The sequence below is a fragment of the Tachyglossus aculeatus genome, assembly GCF_015852505.1.
Source record: "Tachyglossus aculeatus isolate mTacAcu1 chromosome 12 unlocalized genomic scaffold, mTacAcu1.pri SUPER_6_unloc_1, whole genome shotgun sequence".
In the NCBI taxonomy this organism is placed as follows: domain Eukaryota; kingdom Metazoa; phylum Chordata; class Mammalia; order Monotremata; family Tachyglossidae; genus Tachyglossus; species Tachyglossus aculeatus.
The window spans coordinates 4,385,286-4,405,065 of NW_024044828.1; the positions used below are offsets into that span (position 1 = coordinate 4,385,286).

Genomic DNA, 19,780 nt, shown 5'->3' on the forward strand with positions numbered 1-19,780 from the left:
AATCTGAAGCTTCAGATGGGAAAAACAATTAATCTCCCCTTTACCTGCCGCTGTAAGTCACCAAATTGGTCATTCTACTTTTTTACATTTTACTCCTTTGTAATATACAAGTTGGTTGTTTTTTGAGGGGTGGGGAGTGGAGGAGGGGTTCTCACCCTTCACCTTTATCTTTATTTAAATTAAAACTCATAATAAGTGGATTAGTTAGCAGGTGAAAAGGGTGAGGGATCAGAAAGGAATCCACATAGAAGGGGAAGGATGTAGGCAAAAGAAAACATGGACTTATTTTTTTGTTCTTTTAAAATGCACCCAATTCTTCTTTCACTGGGAGTTACATTCTTGGAAAACCTCTCCTTAAGGAACTCTTGTAGTGAACACTCTACTGTTTCAACACCATGTGCATATATGCACATGTGCACACTCCCAAGTGTTTTCTTCTCATTATGCAGCACCCTTAGCCCAAAGAAGCTCAAGTTGTTGGAAGAGAGCTCTGTTATTCCCTAACAGCATTCTAGTTAAAGCATAGATTGCAGTTATTATGGCACTGAGGGTACTCTCTTAAGCACTTAGGGGTGAGGAAAAGGAGCCACGGAGGAAGGAGTAAGTTAAGTGACCTCAACTGCCAGCATATGAGTCCAACCTGTTTTTCCATGTTAAAAAAGGGCACACTACTTCTTTTTTGGAACACAGTGGGGTTACAAAAATAAGTGTTCTGCACTCAGTAAGCACTAATAAATACGATAGAATGATGAAGTATTCTTAGCCTTGGAGAAATGTTTTCATGATCTCATGTGAGAACCCATTCTTTTAAACTTCATTCTAGCTCTTGGAAGCTTCCAAAGAGCATAACAAATAAATAATAATGATGGCATTTATTAAGTGCTTACTATGTGCAAAGCACTGTTCTAAGCACTGGGGAGGTTACAGAGTGATCAGGTTGTGGCTCACAGCCTTAATCCTCATTTTACAGATGAGGTAACTGAGGCACAGAGAAGTTAAGTGCCTTGCCCAAAGTCACACAGCTGACAACTGGCAGAGCTGGGATTTGAACCCATGACCTCTGACTCCAAAGTCCATGCTCTTTCCACTGAGCCATGCTGCTTCTCTAATCAACCTCTCATCAAACACCTGCAAGTAAATAGCAGTATTTCCCCTATCCCTAATCCACTTTGTCTGTCCTCCCTGTGAAAACTGTAAGCTCCTTGTAGACAGGGATCGTGTCTACTAGGTCTGTTGTATTGTTCTGTCCCAAGTGCTTAGTACAGTGCTCTGCACAAAGCAAATACTCAATAATCCATTGATTGATTTTAGTTCCATCAGTGAGGGTGATAATTTATAGAAAACTTGAGTTGCTGGTGGTTAAGCAAAATAGACAAATTCCCAAACTCACAAGGTGTAGCTTCCAAAACAACTGTTTCCTATCTCAATTAACCAGTGGTATTAATTGAGCACTTACTGTGTGCAAGGCACTGTACTAAGCATGTGAGAGATTACAGTACGATAGAGTTAGTAGATGTAATTCCCGCCCACAAGGAGTTTACAGACAACTGGAGGAGACAGACATTAAAATAAATTACATAATTTAAGGGCACATTTTCCCTTTTGTGTTGCCCCACAGTTGCCAAAAGACTGAGTTGAAGTGAACATAGAAATATAAAGGAATCTTGTTAAACTACTGAATAAGCTACTTGGGAAATACTGTTCTAAATCACTGTTTTAGGATGGATGTGTTTACCCTAACAGTGTATTTGAACAAAGTAACACGCATACTTAAAAACACCCTCCCATCTTCACAACGAAGGAAAAAGTGTCATACAACACTTTCCCTGGTAGCTACAGAGTGAGCATGAGTTCTTTGTTTAGGTGAACATTTTTCTATGCAGATACGGACCCAAAGTAGTAGAGAAGGAATTACTGTAAACTGGTTAAAAATGGATGGGCTCACTTTTGAGTATGGGATTCAAAGCCATTTAAACTATTAACTTTTTTTTTTTTTTTTTTTAGCATTCTGCATTGTTGTGTTTGGGAAAATGAGATAATCTGGGGGTGAAAATAGAAGATATGACCCACCAATCAGAATGCTGTTTTTTTCCAAGGGGTGTGTGTACTGAAAACTTGAACCAGGTGTACATTTTTGTATTCAGATATAGGCTGATTTAAGGAGGCCAACAATATCAATCTGTGGTACTTGTTCAGCTGGGATTTATTGAGCATTTACTGTGTGCAAAGCACTGTACTAAGCAGTTTGGAAGAGTATAATACAAAGGAATAGGTAGGCCCCATCCCTGGCTTCAAGGAGTTTACGGTCTAGTTGGCCATCTTTTGTGAAAACATTGACGTGGTTTTGGGTTTTTTTAGGAGGCAAGACTACAGGGGAGCTAAGGAATGCTTGCATCCTGTTTCTGACTCTGAATTGGGCCGTGATTGGGGTTCCCTACAATTCATCCCGGGGAGGCAATAGGATCCAAGGATTCTCCGGCCCCCTTGTAGTCTCCGGTGTCTCGAATGCTGTAATTTTTTGAGATCTGTGACTGATGTTACTCCACTGGAATGGATTGGAAAAACCCAGGCACCCTTATCCAATTTATAGTAAGTAGCTTTTAGAAAAGTAATCCAACCCCCTTTTCTTGACATGTATATCGACAACAACATGCAAATTAAACTCTCATCTTTTCAGGTGAGGGGTGCCAGAGACCTTGGATGTTGCCTGGCGATAGATACATTTTTGCCATTCTTGCAAAAAAGTTATAATGGATCAAGGGGCCCTTTCACCCCCACCCTGCTCCCTATTCATTTTTGCCACCAGTATCATTCCACTCACTGCAAGCAACTGATCAATTTTTTCGACTCTGTGCCTGATTTGAGTAGTAGTGTGCTTTCAAAACATAATTTTTCTAGTCGAGTTTTAGTATATTCGATTCTGCGAATGTGCCTTGTGAAAATATTATTAGTGATATGAAATTATTCTCCATTCACCTTGAAAAAATGTTGAATGCATAGGTTTGATTTTATTGGAAGTTACTGCAGTACAGGAGGAATTTTGGAACTAGCAGTTAAAGTCTTCATTTGGAAGGTAATACTAAGAAAGGTACCTACTAGTGGATCACTTAGAGCAATATTTAACTTAAGAGCAATGAAGTGCCTAATTTGTGCCATTTCACTAATACCTTTACCCTCATATAATCACTTCAGTAGAATTAATTTTATTTTCCATCCCAAAAATGAGCTTTTCTCAACAAATGGGAAGAAAACATGAACAAAATAAGGCCCAAACTGACTAGAAATATTACAGAAAAATGGATAAGAAGAGAAGTAGCGAGAGAGCTGTAAGCCACCTCACAGGAATCTGTTGTAATTGCTAAAAACATTTCAAAATACCAAGATATGTGGTTTTTTTTCTCTGCTTTTGTGTATACTTTTAATGGCTTTGATCTTCTATACCGTTTCATGGTATTTGATAAGCCCATACTGTGTGCCGGTACTGTACTAAGCACTGGGAAAGATACGAGCTAATCAGGTTGGACCTAGTCCATGTCCCACATGATGCTCACAATCTTAATCTCCATATTATAGATGAGGTAACTGAGGCCCACAGAAGTGAAGTGACTTACCCAGGGTCACAGAGCAGACAAGTGGCAGAGCCGGGATTAGAACCCAGGTCCTTCTGACTCCCCAGGCCCATGCTGTATCCACCAGGCCAATACTGCTTCTCTACGATCTCTTAGAGATCCTCTACAGTTCTTAAAGATCTTTTGTTCTTCTCTTCAACTTTACTGTTGTTGCCCCTTACATTTTGCCAGACTGACTTTGTGTCTTGTTTTTCAAAGATCTTGATGCTGTCATGTAGATTATTCAGTCTCCATCTGTCCTACAACCTTCGGGCTTTCAACCTTCTGTTTCTCCTGTTGTAAGGACAACCGGCAAGAACAACCTGTCTGCTCTCAGAATAGTAAAGAGAGGAAGTGTCGCACCATTCACACTTCCTTGTTACGCCTTCCTGCAGAAGCTTTTTTTTGCATTGATTGCACAAATCATTAGATGCATATTATGTGGCCTTTCATGTAGTAGAATTTGTAGTTTTTTAAAAAAGGGAATCTCAAAAAACCTAAGATGGATTTTGAAAACTAGAATTAGAAAATCTTACCATGATCAATCAATCTTATTGAGTGCTTACAGTGTGCAGAGCACTGTACCAAGCACTCGAGAGTACAGTATAGTGGAGTTAGTAGACCCATTCCCTGTCCACGGCGAGTTTACAGTTTAGAGGGGAGGCAGACAATAATAAATAAATAAATGATAGATACACATAAATCCTGTGGCATTAAGGGAGGGGTGACTAAAGGGTGAGAATTTATAATTAGTAAATGATTTGTCTTGTGGCTGACAGATTGTAGATGCCAACCCCATGGGGGCCATTGCCCCTAAAGTTTTGGGACCAGGTTGCCAGCCTTGCCCATTCCAGTTTCGACCAAGGTGATTCAACCAGAGGATTGGAAATACCCCCGAAATTAAGTCGTTCTGACGTGTTAGCTCTGTGAAGCCTACCTGCCCATGCCAAGACCACCCTGTTTGTGTTCATCCTTACACTTAAAATGAAAAAATTGGTACGTCTGTGCCAGATCCATTTACACGGTCACATAATATCCTGTGCCAGTAGTATTAACATGTTATGATGAACTTTTAATCAAATGGGGGCATTGTACTTGTAATTACAGTGGGAAGCTTGTTTAAAAATAGGCCTCAGAGACAAGGGCAACCTTTGTGTTAAAGGTTCCCCTGGTTTACCAGACTTCCAAATCCCTAGCACCGTGGGAACTTTAGAGGCCTATGCCGCACCCCTAAGTGTACTCACTACTCTCCCCTGCTGTGCTCCCTCCATGGGCACTAGTAGTAGAGGGTGGGGAGATCCAGGTGGTGAAGCCATGGCAGCCACCCCTACCTCTTCTGATATTGTGGCCCTCTCATTATGATTCCCCCACTGTTCACAGAAGCTAGATCAATCAGGAGAATAGTGGAACTGTCTGGGTTAAATGGCATTTTGACAGAATTATAGTTTTAAGCCGTGGTATCATGAGGCTGTGTTCCTTTAAAGGTTTGGTGAAGTTATACTGTTAGTAGTAATAGTATTAAGCATTTATTAAGTAGTAATAGTATTTATTAAGCATGTTCTTTGTGCACTTGACACTGGGAAAGGGTACATGGACAAGAGAGGATTAGATACTGTCCTTGACCCTAAAGAGGCTCAAAATCTAGGATTAATTGGGGCAGATAGTGACAGTAATAGAATCAGTCAGTAGAATGAGTGCTTACCCTGTGCAGAGCACTGTACTAAGTGCTTTGGAGAGTACAGTAGTTGATCTTCATTACTCTTGCCCTCAAGGAAACAGACACTAGATATATTGCAGGTAGGAGGAAGCCATTGAGTATAAAGGTATAGTGCAACAGTTTGTTTTTTTAACATTTTTTGTTAAGCATTTACTAAGTGCCAGGCACTGTATTAAGCTCTGGGGGTAGATACAAGCTAATCAGGTTCCACACAGTCCACATCCCATGTGGGGCTCAGTTTTCATCCCCATTTTACAGATGAGGTAACTGAGGCCCAGAGAAGTTCAGTGACTTGCCCAAGTGGGCTGCGGGTCTTCAGGTGTTTGACACTGAGTGCTGAAGTGGCAGTTGGGTGGGGGATTTGAGCGATCGGTCAAGGAAGGCCTCTTAGAGATGTGATTTCTGAAGGCCTTTGAAAGTGGAGGGAGAAGCGATCTGCACAATGTCAAGAGAGTTCCAGAATGGAGTGTGTGAGCAAGAGGCAAGAGAGACAAGAGTCAAGTCCAGAGAGCAGATTGGCTCCAAAGGAATGAAGTGCGTGAGCTGGGGTGGGAGAGAAGCAAGTGTAAATGAGAGAGACACATGGCGGGGTGCCTTAATGCCAGTCATTAAGAGTTTCTGCCTGATGTGGAGAGGAATAGGTAGTCGTCAGAAGGCTTTTGAGGAGAGGGGAGAGATGGGAAGGAGGATGGGCTGTTGGGGAGGCTGATGTAACAATCCTGGAGGCTGGAGCTGGTGGTAGATGAGGCAGTGGGAATGGATGAGTGTAGATTAAGACCAGAAGTGAGGCCAGAAATGAGCCTGTGAAAGGCTCTTAGATTTAGGGGATGGGAGACAGAGGAAGAGCCAGCCAAAGAGACTGAGAAGGAGTGGTAGTGGTAGAGTGAGAGGAAGGTGTGAGGGAAAACGAAGGTGAGATGGAGCTTCTAGGAGAAGGGCGTGGGCCACAGCACCAAGGAGGATAAGGACAAATTCCATAAGGGCAGGTGAAACAATAAAAACAGGTATACTGCATAAAAAGATGTGGATAAGGATAAATGCCAGAGGAGTAACAAACATAATGGCTAAGGGAGCAGTTGAGTTCTCCTCATTACCCAGGCAAGGCAGGTCAGAGTCCCACAATGACAGCAATAAGCACCCCGGCCCCAACGTTCGAAAGGTGTAGAAAGCAGGCCGCAAGCCCCGTCCTCACTGTGAGGCACAGGAGTGGGCAGGGTGGTCCTCAGGGTTGTGGAGGAACAGCATCTCTGGGATGTCTTCCTGGTACTCTGGTTATGGGCAGGGAATGTGTCTGCTAATTCTGTTGTATTGTACTCTCCCAAGCGGTTAGTACCGTGCTCTGCACATACTTAAGAGCTCAATAAATGCCATTGATCGATTGAAGGTTGGACTTCAGGCAACTTCATCTTCACCCTGCTTTGGTGGAGGGAGAACGGGGGAATGGGGGCTCCGACTTTTCTTCTCAGTTGTATTGGTTTGCCTGCTAGATTCTATATTCCTTGAGGGTCGTGCTCTCCCAAGTGCTTGAAACCTTGCATGTAATGGGTAATCATTAAATTTGTCATGTTTACTGAGTTCTTAATGTGTGCAGGGCACTGTACTAAGGGCTTGGGAGAGTACAACCCCAAAATATAACAGATACCTTCCCTGCCCGTAATGAGCTTACTGTCTAGAGGGAGACACAGACATTAATATAAATAAATAAATTACAGATTCATTCAATAGCACTTACTGAGCGCTTACTATGTGCAGAGCACTGTACTAAGTGCTTGGGAGAGTACAGTACCACAATAAACAGACACATTTCCTACCCAATACGAGCTTACAGTGTAGAGCCAGGGAGACAGACATTAATATACATAAATATATTACAGATAGGTCTGTACGTGCTGTGGGTCTGGGACTGGGGATGAACAAAGGGAGCAAGGGAGCGGGAGAAGAGGAAAGGAGGGCTTAGTCAGGGAAGGCCTCTTGGAGGAGATGAGCTCTCAATAAGGTTTTGAAGGAGGGGATAGTTAGTGTCCCTGTGGGGCTCACACTCTCAATCTCCATTCTCCAGATGAGGTAACTGAGGCACAGAGAAGCCAATTGACTTGCCCAAGGTTATGCAGCAGACAGGTATGTACATGTGGGGCTGGGGCAGGGTGGATAGTGAATAAAGGAAGCAAGTCGGAGTGACACAAAAGGGAGTGGGAAAAGAGGAAATGAGGACTTAGGGAAGACCTCTTGGAGGAGATGTCCCTTCGATAAGACTTTGATGGTGGGGAGAGTAATCGTCTGTCAGATATGAAAAGGGAGGGAGTTCCAGGCCAGAGGCAGGATTTGGGAGAGAGGTAGGCAGTGAGGTAGAAGAGATCTAAGTACAACAAATAGGTTGGCATTAGAGGAGTGAAGTGTTTGGGCTGGGTTGTAGTGGGAGAGTAGCACGGTGAGGTAGGAGGGGGCAAGGTGATTGAGTGCTTTAAAGCCGATGGGAAGGAATTTATCTATGGTGCGGAGGTGGATGCGCAACCACCGGAGGTTCCTGAAGAGCAGGGTAATGTGGCCTGAATGTTTTTGTAGAAAAATGATCCAGGCAGCAGAGTGAAGTATTGACTGGAGTGGGGAAGAGACAGGAGGCACGGAAAATCAACAAGGAGGCTAGTGCAGTAATTAAGGTGGTTTGGGCGAAGTGCTTAGATTAATGTGGTTGCAGTTCGGATGGAGGCACTTCCATACTATTGATTAGTTACCTGGAACCTCCTCTGAAATACGTGTCCAGAGCTCTCCTGGTGCCACAGTTCTGGAAGCGGTCCTTTGGGGGAATTCCTGACTTTTGGCTTACCTTGGGCCACAATTTATTAGTTTTCCCTGGAATTTGATACTGACCAATGAGGTGCCCAGTGACCAGGGCTCAGCCAGTGTTGATAAAATTAAAAACTCTCAAATGCCCTCTGGTTCTGTTTATCTGTGTTCTCAAATCTTTTTTGTCTACCATTTATGATTAAGGGGGCCAGGTGGCCTATTGACCTTGATTTTCTTCACTCTTCATTGGCAGGTAGAGGAGTTAATTTCTTAAGTTTGGCCTGGCACTGCTATCTAACTGGGCACCTGCAGGATGACTCAGCCTTGTGAGGAATTTAGGTAGAGCTGTCGATTTAGAATCCTAGCAGCTGTCGTCATTGTTATTAAAATTCGTTAATTTCCCTCATCTTTTTTGCACTTTGTAATTGCATTGTAAAGAAGAGTCTGTGACTGTATTCCTCTTCCAAAAAAAACAAAAGCACCTGCTTGATTTACAAAATTTTTCTATCTTCCCAGTCACATCAAGTTTTGCTCCTATCTGGACCCTCAGGAATAACACTTTCCTGCCTTTAATGTTGGACAAGATGAAACCCATATTAATGATCCTGTTGGATACTAAGGAATTGAAAATAAATTATTGTAATTAACTTAATATGCTTCTCGTGCTTAGTAATTTTTTTTTAAAAGTACTTGTAATTGGCCCCAGGCCTTTTTAGTATTCAAATTGTTCTTAGTCCAATTCTGTTCCCCTTTTGTAAACTATTTTTAAATTGACAACTCAATCTTACCTGAATAAGGATAGCACAACCTCCTGTATCTGGACCTTTGTTGACTTAGATTGGAACCTCTGTAATGCCTTTCCAAAAACTCTTTCCTAGGATAAATATTACTTCATGCAATGGCAACTATTTTCAAGACTTCCTGTACAATTGAAACAGGACTCTTGGATGGAAAGCTATTCCTCTAAACCCGTTGGTACTTTTTTTTTTTTTGCCTAGCTACACCTGATCCTCCCCTCCTCCTATCCTCTCCTTTCTTTTTTGCACATACAATAGAGTCTTCCCAACAAGCTACTATATTCCTTTTAGGAAGAGGGGAGTCAGAGGGGAAGGTAGGATCAGGGTCTGAGACACGAAGTGCTGCTTTGGAAAATTAAGAAGCCAAGTCTCAGTTTGCAGTTGTCCAGTGGTTTATTTACTGAGGTGTCATAACAGTACTCTACAGTAGGCTGTTGTGCAGTCCTGAGTATAGGCCCGTACCCTTTGGGCACTTGAAAGTCACTCCAATCAATCAATCAATCAATCAGTCGTATTTATTGAGTGCTTATTGTGTGCAGAGCACTGTACTAAGCGCTTGGGAAGTACAGGTTGGCAACATATAGAGACAGCCCCTACCCAACAGTGGGCTCACAATCTAGAAGGGGGAGACAGAGAACAAAACCAAACATATTAACAAAATAAAATAAATAGAATAGATATGTACAAGTAAAATAAAATAGAGTAATAAATATGTACAAACTCCACCTTCAGCCTCACAGCACTTGCGTATTTCATAAACTATTGATTTATACCAATGGCTGTCTCCCCCTCTATACTGAAAGCTCGTTGTGGGTAAGGAATGTGATTGTCAACTCTGTGCTGTCCTCTCCCGTGCACTGAGGTGCTCCGCACACAGTAAGTGCTCAGTAAATAAATTTGGGCTTATGGGGGTGGCAGGAAAGCCACTAGACACAGGCTCAGGGAGGATGAAGAGGGATTTGCACTTATCTCTAGGGCTTAGCCTATCATGTTAGGCTGCTTGTGGAGTAAAGCCTAATTGCATCTAAGTCTGAGAAAATTTACCCCATGATTCAGTTATTCGTGGTATGGGTACGTTTTTGAGGAACATGTATCTAGGATTATACCAGGATCAGTACCCCTCTCAGGGTCGCACCTGGAGCGTTTCCAGTACTCTCTGTCTCGGTTACGGGAGGGAGAGTCAAGCAGAGACCTACCCATTCCATTCCTAGCTTGGGCAGTGGCTAGTGAGTGGAAGGCAATCTGCTGCAAGTTCAAACTCCTGTCCCGTGCAACGGCATGGGAGAGACTCAGGTTTACTGCACGGATGGAGGCATTGGTAAACCACTTTTGTATTTTTACCAAGAAAACTGTGTGGACACACTACCGGAATGATTGCAGATGGAGGTTGGGCGTTCTGGGAGAGATGTGTCCATGGTGTTTCTAGGGTCGGAGACGACTCGACAGCAAAAGACAAAACCAGGATCAGTACTGCATCTGTGAGTGGGTCAGTCCAGTTTTAGGGAGGTGTCTTTGGGAGAGGGATTAAGTCAATAGCCTTGTCCTTTCACATTCTCATTCCCCTCCCCTCCTCTTAGTCTTGCTTCATTCCAAAACTTGGGGAGATTCAAAATAAAGGATAGAGTGTAAACCTGGGTTTGGAGAGCACTTTTTTAAAAATGGTATTTGTTAAGCGCTTACTCCATGCTAGGCACTGTATTGAGTGTGGGGTAGATACAAGGTTGTCAGGTTGGACACAGTCCCTGTCCCACATGGGGCTCATAGTCTTAATCTCTGTTTTGCAGATGAGGTAACTGAGGTACAGTGAAGTGACTTGCCCAGGGTCTTACAGCAGACAGGTGGCAAAAGGCAGGATTAGAAGTCAAGTCCTTCTGAGTCCCAGGCCCATGCTCTATGTACTAGACCATGCTGTTTTTCTAGTTTCTACGAAAGGGATGCAGGAAAATAGGGATAGACTTTGACCCACAAAAATAACTCAGAGTGAATATGACACCTCTGGTCCTTTATAGTTTAACAGATTTCTGAAAAGAGTAGACTATTCTGTTTCTCCTCTATGCTCAAGAGGTGGTTTAGGTAGTGATAGTGTACATGATGCAGTTTCTCATTCTGCAGTATCCCTTAGTTCCCTAGACTTGATACTTGGGACAAAACAAAGAACAGAAACAATGGAATGTTTTTAAAATCAAAATTAAACGAGGTCCAGTGAAACAACTGCCTGGAGCTAAATTCCAATTTTCAGTGAAAGTCATCTTAAATTCTCATTCGATGTGGTGGAAGCTCAAAGAATCTGACTATCCAAGGAATTGGGAGAGTATTTTTAGATTCAGAAGTTTGAGTTCTTTTGAAAGCGAGGAATGTCGTTCATGTGTTCTTAGAGATAAAACTTCCTCCGTGATCTCAAGTGCAGACTTGACTTAGGCATAATTGCCACCCAGATTATTCTTTAACATTCCATGATAAAAGTCTCATTCAAGACTAACAGAACTACCCTGTTTCTTCAGAAGAAATGGTTCCCCATTGCAGCCGGTTGCTCCCTGCACCTTCCTATCTCTCTTGACCGTCTCCTACCTCTTTCATTTTCCCTCCCTTCTATTCTTCCATGCAGTCTGTCAGAGGTTGTGATGCTTGCTAGCCAGTCGGAAAGGGGTGGTGATGCCAGAAGGTCGACAGTCTCTCAGAGGAGGCAGTGTGATTTAGTGGAAGATCACTAGTCTGGAAGCTGGGAGACCTGGATTCGAGTCCAAGCTGGCCATTTAACCTCTCTTGTACCTCAGTTTCCTCATCTGCCTAATGGGAATACTGAGACCTGCTTTTCTACCTACCTCGTAGGGTTGTTGCAAGGGCAACAGTGAGATAAGTAATGAGAGAAAAGTGCTATCCCCAAAAAACAAGGTATATATAATATTCACACACATGTTGGTGAATTCATGCTTTTAATTCCTCAGTAGAGCTAGGCTAAGTGGAGACAGCTGCAGCTCTTGAAAAGTGTTTTAGGCACTCGCAAATGTGTAATTTCATGATCTTAGATTTTTAATTAGGATTACTGAAGGAAGAAGTTTGAATTTTGAAATTTGATTCCATGTGAGCTCGTTGTGGGCAGGAAATGTGTCTATTGTTGTATTGTACTCTTCCAAGTACTTAGTTCAGTGCTTTGCCCGCAGTAATCACTCTACAAATACGATTGAATGAATATATAATAGGCTGTGAAGAAAATCATAAACAAAAAGTGGAATTGGGAGATATAAGAAATTTGGGTGTGATTGAATATATCAAAGTATTTGCCACAAATAAAAGCAGTGCCTACACTATCCTGTCTAGGAATTATTGGTCCTATTTAGAGAATTAACAAGGGGAGAATGAAAAAGTATTTCCCAGTTCACATTTAATCTAAGTTCACTCTCTTATTTGGGGTAAATCCTTAATTTCACATGTAAGAACGTAAAAAGTGCCATTACTCTGGGAGGTGACGATGGAAAAACAGTGTGCCAAACTTAGCTTAACCCTTTGCCGGTTGTACTGACACCTGGGTATAGACACATCTCAGGAGATTTTTGAATCTCTTTTGAGTCCTGCAGTATTTCTATCCCAGGCCTATACTGACCTTTTCATTATGATAGTTTCCCTCCATCTCTGATGACTAGATCTCCCTTAATGACTCTATCTTTAAGCCTTGGTTTCCTTTTTAATTTGAATTAAATTTCCAAGAGAGATCTAGTTGTCCAGCCTTAATTCTCTCCCACTTATTGTCGCCTGACCTCTTTTTCTTTTCTTTTGTGACCACATTAATTTTCTGTCTCTTCCACTCCATTCTCCTTTTGCCTTATCTTGGCCTTTTCCAGTCGGGTCTTCTCTACGTTCAAACTCTCCTTTCTGCTCTCCCCGCCTAAAAATTACTTCTACCTGACCACATCATCCCTTTCCTTTCCAAATCCTCAGATCTTCATGGGTGTGGTACCTTCATTCCTTTGGAGTCTTTAGGAATTTAGCTTTTATATTGTAATTAAAATGCATTTTTAAGGTCCTCAGTAACTTCCTCCAACCAAAATTCCAGGGTCACTTTGCCCACCTCAACTTTTTTCTGCCTGGGCTCATAGGGGCAACTTAACACAGGGGCTCAAGGGGGCTGAAGCCCTGGGCCACTGGTTCAAGGGGAATTACTGGGATTCAGAAGCCCACCCCTTTCCTCCCTGCAGTGGCCCATTACGGTTAAAGGAGGCAGTTTCAAAGCAGTTCCAGTGCCACCTTCACTTCCCACAACCTAATGCCACCGCTGTTTCCAATCCCTATTTTGCTGTCATTGCATCTGCCAGTGTTGCCAACTTTTCCTTGCCGCCATGGTCCATACTGCCTGTGCCTTCACTTCTGCCCCTTCCACTGGCTTCTCCCAGCCCTCTGCCATGGCTAGGAGTGCCACTGCCTCCAGCTGCAGTCTGGAGAGCAGCCCACCCCTCCCCTGCATTGCTACTTGCAGTGCCACTTCTGGAGCCATGGAGGAGGTGTGTGAGTGTGGGCTTTTTGTATATTTTTTTCACCCCCTCCCAGAAGGGTTTTGAAACCGAGAGTTGTGATCTGAGGAACTCGAAGAGGAAGGAGTTACAGTTTGGAGAGGCAGAGTGAAGCTTAATGGTGCAATCAGACCACACTGTGGGTGGCACATGTAAATGGCACGTGTGACATCATCTGCACCGGAGCTCACGTGGAGGCCCTTCAAGACAGGGAAGCCCCAGGCCTGGTCTGTCATAAGCAAGGCCCTGTGCGTAGGGCCAATTTACAGCCTCAGTGGCTTCTGGGCAATATATTCTAGTCAGTGCCTATAAATAATATGCATGCAACACGTGTTGCTGTTGGCCACAACAAATTGGCAAGTGTGAGAATTGGGGGAAAAGGTTTCTCAAGTTGTTGAGACTTGTAGTGCACAAGGAATATGGATTACAGAGCTTGCATCAACTGGTACTTAATTGCACATTCCAAGCATGCATCCGCGTATCTTTCTCAGTGCTTGGCTAAGTGCTTAGCAAATACTATAATTAGTAATATTGTTATTATTACCACTACTTTTCCAAGTGCTTAGTACTCTGCACTCAGTAGGTGCTCAATAAACGCTCCTGCTTGATTGAGCGCTACAACTCAACTTGAAAGGCTGTACAAGCTCAACCTGAGGCCAGGGGGGACCAGGTGGAGGCAGGTCCTTGGGGCATTGACCCCTAGTGCAGGTGCCGCCATTGCCTTCCAGGAGATCCCCCTCGCTCAGTCCTCCCTCTCCAACAGCCCTTTCTTCTATAGCAGGGTGAGCCTGGAGTCTTTACAAGGGAAGGGGATTCCAGGTAGCACCGCAGGGGAATAGAGACAGTTGAGGGAGAGGAGAAGCACTGGCCGGTACGGTGCTGGTGCCACTCCTGGGAAACAGCAGAGCCTAAGGGAAAGTGCACAGGCCTGGAAGGTAAAGCACCTGGGTCCCAGTCCTGGCTCTGCTACTGGCCTGCTGCTTGACCTTGGTCAAGGTGCTTCACTGGGCCTCAGTTTCTACATCTGAGAAATGGGGATTCAATCCTTGTTCCCCTCCCCTTAGACTGTGAGCCCTGTGCGGGACAGGTACTGTGTCTGGCCAGATTATCTTTTATCTACCCCGTGCTTAGTAAGGAGCATGCAGTAAGTGCTTAGCAAATATCATCATCCGCACCCAGGTGTACTCCATGTACAACTGGGAGCTCCTGAGGAATGGAATAGGTAGATCTCGAAAAAGCCACAGACTCAATTCTGTTCCTTGTTAGCGGGTCCTATTTTATGCAGGCTAGAGGCTAGCCCTGCTGTGGAACAGCGGGAAGAGCGGTGGTCTGGGAATCGGGAAGCCTGGATTCTATTTCAGTTCTTTCCTTTGGGGCTGTGCCATCAGTGACGAAGGAGCATCCAGGGCATTCCATGGGGTGGACAGGGCCAGCAGGATTCCTGATAAAGAGCTGGCTATTTCAGCCAGCAAAGAGCACAGTGGCTACCAAGTCAGTCACTTCCTGTTGTTTCAGGCAAGCACTGGCATTCTGCTGTGGTCATTTGGGCTGGAAATAAGTCCTGCCATAAGCCTTTGGGTGCACTTCGTCATGTGCTGTATCCTTCCCTGCAAGCTCATTCATTACTACTACCTCCGCAGTCCCCTTTTGGGACCATGAATAACAGGGAGAAGAGAGTGCCAGAGACATTGCACAAGCTTCTGTCACTAGAATCAATTCCTCCACGCAGGATCTTGATTCCGAAGTCTCAGGAATCAAACAGCATGGCCTAGTGGAAAGAGCAGGGGCCTGGCAGCCAGAGGTCCTGGGTTCTAATCCTGGCTTTGCCACTTGCCAGTTTCCTCATCTGCCAAAAGGACTTAGACTGTGAACACCATGTGGGACAGAGACTGTGTCTGACCTGACCTTGTTTTTACCCCAGGGCTTAGTAAAGTGCTTTGCACCTAGTAAGCACTCAATAAATCCCCCAATTTATAGTGTCATCATCAGGACCAAGGGTCATTCATCGTTCTTGATAGGAGAATCTCATCCTCACCCATGTGTGCAGGGCATAGAACGATGGGCCTTGAGAAAATGAAATGGAGGTGGTGCTGGAGTCTAGACGCCTGCTTGTTGAATGGTTAAAACCCTGGAACAACTTGCACCTTGTCCCCTTAGTTCTTCTCCTGTCCGTATCTTGTGGCAAGTTTTATTGAAGCTGCACCATAAAATGGTGGGCATAAAATCAATCAATCTGTCAGTGGAATTTATTGAATGCTTACTATGTGCAGAGCACTGTATTAAGCGCTTGGGAGAGTACAATACAACATAAGTGCTTTGCACATAGTAAGCGCTTAATAAATGCCATTATATAATAAGCAAAATATTGAGCTTACAGTCTAGAGGGGAAGACAGACATTAATATGAATAAGTAAATTGTAATGTACAATTTAAATATTTAAAACCATGTAAATATTTCATAAAGCCAAGTAGAAATATACTGTAAACCAGCTACTTGTGTAGGCTTTGTAAATAAAGTTGATCATGCGATATATCGGGTTTTGCCAGACGAAAAAGGCGGGAAATGTTATATAGACGGGTCCATCCTTGAAAAGCGCCGTGTTCCAATTAGTATTTGGGAATTGTTTAAAGTCAGCACTCTGTAATAATTTTGACAGTTTATGAGGAGGAAAGCCACCTAGAAGGCAGTGCTGTTGTATTTGTTTTTCCTGGCAGTGTCATGCATATTAATGGCATTGAATCACATTGCATCCTACTACTGCTCTCTGAGAACATTAAATTTGCATGGGAAGAATGGTCATGAACATCATGGTTCATAGGGTCACTTGTTCAGTATCAGCAACAGTCTGATCTGTGCTGGATAAAAATGACTGCCACCATTGTGAGATGAACCACTGAGTTGTTCGTTTAGAAGGCTCTCAGCCCACATTGTCAAAAGGAGTCAATCATGCCTGATCTGTGAATAATGACCTGGGTTCTTATTGTGAGAAACTTGAAACTATGGTTTTCATCTGTTTGGGAGTATACGCTTTTTTTTGTCTTACATAAAAATGCATTCCGAGCCCACTTTAAACGGTTTTGATGGTTCACAAAGTAGGGGGAGTCCAACACACCGAAATCAACCAATCGGTCACATTTACTCAGCACGTACTGTGTTGCAGAGCAATGTATAAGAATTATTCATTCATTCAATCATATTTATTGAACAATTGCTGTGTGCAGAGCACTGTGCAAGCGTTTGGGAAGTATAAGTTGGCAACATATAGAGATGGTCCCTACCCAACAACGGGCTCACAGTCTAGAAGGGGGAGGCAGACAACAAAACAAAACATGTGAACAGGTGTCAAGTCATCAGAATAAATAGAAGTAAAGCTAGATGCACATCATTAATAAAATAAATAGAATAGTAAATATGTACAAGTAAAATAAATAGAGTAATAAATCTGTACAAACATATATACAGGTGCTGTGGGGAGGGGATGGAGGTAGGGCGGGGGGGGTGGATGGGGAGGAGGAGAGGAAGTAAGGGGAAATCTTTTGTGTCTCCCTGTTGGGGAATCGAACCCCGCTCTCCCGCGTGACAGGCGGGGATACTCACCACTATACTAGTGTAACAATCCTTGCCATCAGCCTGCTTACAAGCAGAATGGCCTAGTAGATAGAGCTTGGGCCTTGGAGTCAGAAGGTCATGGTTTCTAATCCCGGCTCCATCACTTGTCTGCTGTGTGACCTTGGGCAAGTCACTCCATTTCTCTGGGCCTCAGGTCCCTCATCCGTACAATGGGGATGAAGACTGTGAGCCCATGTGGAACACGGACTGTGTCCAACCCAATTTGCTTGTATCCACCCCAGTGCTTAGTACAGTGCCTGGCACATAGCGCTTAAAAAATACCATTATCATTATTAAGTGCTGAACAATGGTAGTAGTTGGTGATAAAAGCAGGTTATATTGGAAATCAATCAGGATAGGCCTCCTCAAGGAGGGGTTTTGATTTCAGAAAGGCTTTGAAGGTGGGGAGAGCCGAGGTCTTGTCAGATTTGAGAGGAGAGAGAGTTCCAGGGAAGGAAGAGGGTGGGAACAGGAGGTTGATGTTGGGAGAGATGGGAGCAAGGCACAGCAAGTTTGCTTAAGAAGAATGAAGAGTAGGAGCTGGGATGGAATAGGAAAAGAGATGGGAGCAAGGCACAGCAAGTTTGCTTAAGAAGAATGAAGAGTATGAGCTGGGATGGAGTAGGAAAAGAGTGGATAAATAGCAAGTAGCAGTGATCAGGAGTTTCTGCTTGGTGCGGAGAAGAAAGAATAACCATTGGAGGTTTTTGAGGGCTGAGGAGATGTGTGCAGAAAGATACAGACAGCAGAGTGAATTATGAATTGGAGAGAGGAGGGATAGGAGGCTGCTGCAGTAGGCAAGTGTGACGAAGGGACGACAGAGGTCTTGACTAGCATAGAGGCTGTTAGATTGGGGAGGAAGGGGTGAATCTGGGGAATGTTAGGGAGGAAATAGTGACAGCATCTGGTGATAGACTGAATATAGGGGGTTAAGAGAGAGAGAAAGGGCGGAGTGAAGGATAATGCCACGGTTTTGATCCTCAGCGATGGGGAAGATGGTGGTGGTGTCAACTCTGATGGGAAAATTAGGCGGGAGAGAGGATTTGGAAGGGAGTTTGGTTTTGGAGGGGGCGGAGGGGAGTGGTAGGTGGAGAGGTGAGAAGGGTGCATTAACTATTTGGATTTCAAAAGGTGCATAACAACCCATTGGAGGAGTTTAGACAGGAATGGGAGGAGTGCAATAGCTAGAAGCTGCCTTGGGGTCCAGCTTTTCTAAAGTTAGGAAAGACATTAGCATGTTAGAAGGCATAGCTGAAAACTATCAGAGAGCGAGCTGTCGACGAGCGTTTTCATGAAGGGATGAAGAGTAGAAGAGTGTTTTTAGAAGGTGAGGCGGGAATAATAGCAATAATACAATAATGATGGTATTTGGTAAGCGCTTACGCACTAGTTGTTGAAGTAGTTACACGCTGATCAAGTTTGATCCCGTCCTTATCCCTCACTGGGCTCGCAGTCTAAGTAGAAGGGAGAAGGGGTATTGAATCTCCATTTTGCAGTTGAAGAAGCTGAGGCGCTGAGAAGTTAACGGCTTGTCCAAGGTCACACAGCAGTCAGGGGGCGGAGCTGGGATTAGAACCCAGGTCCCCTGACTCCCAGGCACCGGCTTTATCCCTGTTGTCGACCAGAAGTACAAGTTAAAGGAGGTAGATTTTGAAAGCATGGAGTAGGTCTCTCGAGACAGCAGAGGAAGTGAGAGAGCGACTGTGAAGGAAGGAAAGAGTTGGCAAATTGAGGGGAGAACATGGTTTTGATTTTTGTTAAAATAGCTGGCAATTTCATAGAGGCAAAAGAGGAGTGGTCCTGTCCACACTGTGAGCCCTTAGTGGGACAGGGACTCTTTTTGATCTGCGTATGTCGTTACCCACCCTAGCACTTAATACAAGGCTTGGCGTATGGTCAGCACTTAACATATACCATAATTATTGCCGGAGTTAAAGATCTCCAATAAGGTGGCAGCAGTGTTGGGACTCAAGGGGGTAGAAGAAAAGGGGCCGAGCTGAAAGGGACAGAATTGAAAGAAGCAAAGGTGCATTTGAAGTGGCTGAAGTTGGCTCATTGCCCAGATATTCACCAGCAGATGTCTACAGCATAAGTGGAGGACACATACTGTGGAGATGATTCAGGGTGTGAGATTGACAGAGAGGCAGGGGGTGAGGGAATTGAGTTTGGAGGAGAGGGCAGTAACGAAGGTGTGGATTATCTGTCATCTTTCTTGCCGCCGGCTCCTCACCCACATCCTGCCTCTGACTTGATACTCCCTCCCTCTTCGTATTTGACAGACCTCTACTCTCCCCACAGCATTTCGTTCAAGAGGTTTTCCCTGACTAAGCCTTCATTTCCTATTCTCCTTCTCCCTTCTGCATCACCCTTTCCCGTGGATTTGTGACCTCATTCACTCTCACGGCTTCAACTATCATCTCTACGCTGATAACACCCAAATCTACATTTCTGCCCCTGCTCTCTCCCCCTTCCTCCAGGCTCGCATCTCCTCCTGCCTTCAGGACATCTCCATCTGGATGTCTGCCCGCCACCTAAAACTCAACATGTCCAAGACTGAACTCCTTGTCTTCTCTCCCAAACCCTGCCCTCTCCCTGACTTTCCCATCACTGTTGACGGCACTACCATCCTTCCCGTCTCACATGCCCGCAACCTTGGTGTCATCCTCAACTCCTCTCTCTCGTTCACCCCTCACATCCAAGCCGTCACCAAAACCTGCCTGTCTCAGCTCCGCAACATTGCCAAGATCCGCTCTTTCCTC

General features: G+C 44.2%; 1 protein-coding gene and 1 non-coding gene across 2 annotated transcripts in view; both read left to right on the forward strand.

The window, feature by feature from the left end:
- Positions 1 to 19,780, forward strand: part of RSBN1L (round spermatid basic protein 1 like) — a 62,567-nt gene that overhangs the window by 12,614 nt on the left and 30,173 nt on the right. The window lies entirely within an intron of this gene.
- On the forward strand, positions 10,024 to 10,159 carry LOC119921195. Its single transcript, XR_005448500.1, has one exon. It is a non-coding gene; the product is annotated as a small nucleolar RNA SNORA7 (small nucleolar RNA).